Raw genomic sequence first — 3,608 nt, forward strand, 5'->3', positions numbered from 1 at the left:
AGACAGAGAGAGAGAGGAGGGGAGTAGAAAGAGAATAAATACCATATCCATTTATAACCCAAAAGAATTTTAATTAAATCCAGGCCCTTGAGGGGAAAAGAAAAAAAACAAAAAAACCCCACACATTTCCGGCTTAACTCACTCCATACGAACGGCGAAAGAGACGACGTTAATAGCGTTTCACCCCAATAACCGCCATCAAAATATTACCAGCGGAAGGCTCTTACACTGAAGAGGTGAATGTTGACAAAGAATACCACAATTCTGACGACGGAAGCTAAATGTTGGGTCATTCAGACACCCACTGGACATCCGAGGGATCTGTGTAGAGGAGAAGAGAGGACTGGCCGTACTGAGTGAGTTAATTTTTAACAACAAAAACTGATGAGCGAGGGGGATGAGATGTACATTAGGAGAAAGGGGGGTGGGGTGTTGTTAAAAATTCCTCAATGGGTATTTGTTCCTCAGAGGGGCGTGGGGGGAAGAGGGGGGAAGGGGGCAGGGGGGGGAGATTAAGCTTCAAAACGACAGATCACAGTTGTTTCGCAATTCCAAACACCTATCGTGCTTGCTATTTCTCGTGACAGCTGAAGGGAAAATTCCCATTCAGTTTTAGAAAATTGAAAGAGCATTTCTCAGTAATTCGACACGGGTATTACCATTTCTATGTCTTACAAACTAACACAGGTATCCACTGATAGAAAATACAGAAGGAGAAGGAGAAGAAGAAGAAGAAGATCTACCAGAATTACACCTGACTTAACTTATGGTTGTCAATGATAAAGCATAACAACTGATGCACATGGTGATAAAATGTATCCATCTATCTTTGTATCTATCTTTGTATCTTTCTATCTTTGTATCTATATATCTAATTATTATACGTGTGTGCAATTAAAAAAAAAATTATAATATATATATATATATATATATATATATATATATATATAGATATATACATAGAGAGAGAGAGAGAGAGAGAGAGAGAGAAATTCGCGAAATTCGCGCCACAGACACACACACACACACAGAGGCACACCACTACATGCGTTCGCACACAGTACACACACACACACACACACACACACACACACACACACACACACACACACAGAGGCACACCACTATATGCGTTCGCACACAGTACACACACACACACACACACACGCACGCACGCATGCTTTGACCCAGTGAAACAGAATGTGTTAAATTCACTAAACTATTTGCGGCCATTTGGCATATTTCTACAGCTCTGTCAGTGTAAATAAAGCTGTGTCTTTAAATGAAAAACAGCAACAACAAAACAACGGTTTGCGAGCAGTAGAACACAATACGGATATACATGTACAATGACACACGCGGAACACGTAGTGATGATGATCACACGGACACACACTCACCTGTTTTGAAGTCGATGGGCTGATCTTCCGATTGCGACACTTCCCACAGGTAAAAGGTTCAGTTCGTACAAACTCGTACACAGAGTCAACACGTACCCTCGTGTTCTGTCACACACCACAAACACAGCTATAACAAATCACTACGGCCTCTCTCTTCGTCTTCGTCCTCAAAGCCGGCACGCCACGTGTACACACACCAGCACTCGTACAAAATTCACACTCACACACACCGACAGGTACACACAACACACACAACGCACGGTTTCTTTCCCACACGTTGCCCTTCAAGCTAGAAACGGGGCCCCAAGCCAAACGTACTGCTACAAATGCTCATTTCTGTGCGGAGTACTGGTTTGATTATTGCGGCCGAAAGAATGTGAAGTTAAATCTGATTGTCTTTTGGTGGTGAACCGCTGTGGCAAATCAACACAAATCTGTTCAATCAAAATGGAAGAACTTGATAAATAAACTGTCGTCTGCTTTTCGAAGAACGGAATAATGAAAGTTATTTGAGGCTAAACACAAAATATAGGTAAGGAAAATGGAAGACTTTTTTGACATACTTATAAAAAAAACCCACAATAAACTGAAATTCTTTGTTCCTACTCCTTACTTGAAAATGAAGAAGACTTAATCACCACCGCTACAACACTCGCCGATCTCAGCTTTCAGGTCTCGCAGTGGTTTTAGCTGGTGGTCGGACTGTTTGGAATGTTGACTTTTTCTTTTCTCGACCTCTCCCTTCCCTCTGTCTACACACGTGTACGGTCGTCTGCTGGCTATATAGGCTTCTTTCAAGCCACGATCAGTTCCGATACTTTAGCGGAAGGTACTAGGAGAGGTGAGGGTAGAGGTAGGTGGTGGTGGTTGGGGGGTGGGGGAATAGAACTGGAGGGAGGGAAGGATGTGGATCACAAAACAAATAAAAAAAAGTTTAGCCAAAGGACGTGGGGGGGGGGGGGGGGGGGGGGGGGGGGGGGGGGGGGGGGGGGGGGGGGGGGAGGGAGTGGGGGGCAGAGTGGAGTGAGAAGGGCGGCGGTCGTCACAGACTGTCTGGGTGTGGGCTTGACAGTGCACACACACCACCACCGGCTCTCTCCAAACCCGCCACAGGAGTTGCAAGCATTCACAAACACTCCCGAATCTAAACGAGTACCTGACTCACGGTCCCATTCACACCTGCACTGTTACCGTTTTTTCCTTGGGTGTCGCGAGTGCCTGTCGTACCACAAAATCGTGGTTTCCCAAGGAGAGGACTTAAACAAACGAAGCGGATTCCATTGACGAGCCTATCTCGGCTGCAATCGCCGACAACGTCACAACGATGGTGATTGGACCGTCGGCAGAAACCAATCAGAAACCGCGATGTGGGTGTCACGTTGCGTCAGTCGGAGCGCGTGTCAAGGTGGGAGGGACCTCGCGGAGGTGTCGGGGGCCTGAGGAGACTAGAAAATGGAGAAAAGATAAGGTATTCAAGCGGTGTGCTGCACCAGCGTGGTTAGTTTTTTTTTTTTTCTACACCTTGTGTTAACCGGTCCCCTTGTCTCTGTGCCAGCCTGCAGTTGCGCACGTACCCAGGTCAGCACAACGAGAGGCTGAATACATTAGTGCTGGGTTGAAAAAAACCAAAACAATTTAAACAAACGTTTTCAGCTAGAAACTCTACCGTCCACAGAAAAGAAAAAAAAAAGGAGAAAAAAAGTCAAAAAGCGAATGTCAGTGATTCTGCATATCTGTCAGTCCATGTGTGCGTGTGTTTGTCCGCTCGATCAGTGTCTGTGTCTCTCTCTGCCACCGTTTCCCACTTGACTGTCCACACCCCTACCCTGTTTCATTCCTCTCCCTCTCTCTCCCCCTCTCTCTCTCCTTCCCTCCTCCCTCTCTCTCTCTCCCTCCCCCCCCTCTCTCTCCTTCCCTCCTTCCTCTCTCTCTCTCCCTCCCCCCTCTCTCTCCTTCCCTCCTTCCTCTCTCTCTCTCCCCCCTCTCTCCTTCCCTCCTTCCTCTCTCTCTCCCCCCTCTCTCTCTCCTTCACTCCTTCCTCTCTCTCTCTCCTTCCCCCTCTCTCTCTCATTCCTCTCTCTCTCTCCCCCTCTCTCTCTCTCTCCTTCCCTCCTTCCTCTCTCTCTCTCTCTTTCTCTCCCTTTCCCTCCTTCCTCTCTCTCTCTCTCCCCTCTCTCTCTCCTTCACTCCTTCCTCTCTCTCTCTCTC

The 3,608-nt window shown here is 47.0% G+C and overlaps 1 protein-coding gene across 2 annotated transcripts in view; it reads right to left on the reverse strand.

Moving 5' to 3' along the window:
- LOC143275912 (prostaglandin G/H synthase 2-like) overlaps positions 1-2,687 on the reverse strand; it is a 62,130-nt gene extending 59,443 nt beyond the window's left edge. Inside the window, exons 1-2 of one of the 2 annotated variants that reach the window (XM_076580239.1) lie at positions 2,592-2,687; positions 1,401-1,505 (exon numbers count right to left, since the gene is read on the reverse strand). The gene's annotated coding sequence lies outside the window, so the exon portion shown is untranslated. Of the gene's footprint in view, positions 1-1,400; positions 1,506-2,013; positions 2,212-2,591 lie in introns of those variants that run through there. The other variant, XM_076580238.1, reaches the window with a different exon arrangement.
- Between the last annotated feature and the right edge of the window lie 921 nt (positions 2,688-3,608).

Source organism: Babylonia areolata, chromosome 31 (genome assembly GCF_041734735.1).
Source record: "Babylonia areolata isolate BAREFJ2019XMU chromosome 31, ASM4173473v1, whole genome shotgun sequence".
Taxonomy (NCBI): domain Eukaryota; kingdom Metazoa; phylum Mollusca; class Gastropoda; order Neogastropoda; family Buccinidae; genus Babylonia; species Babylonia areolata.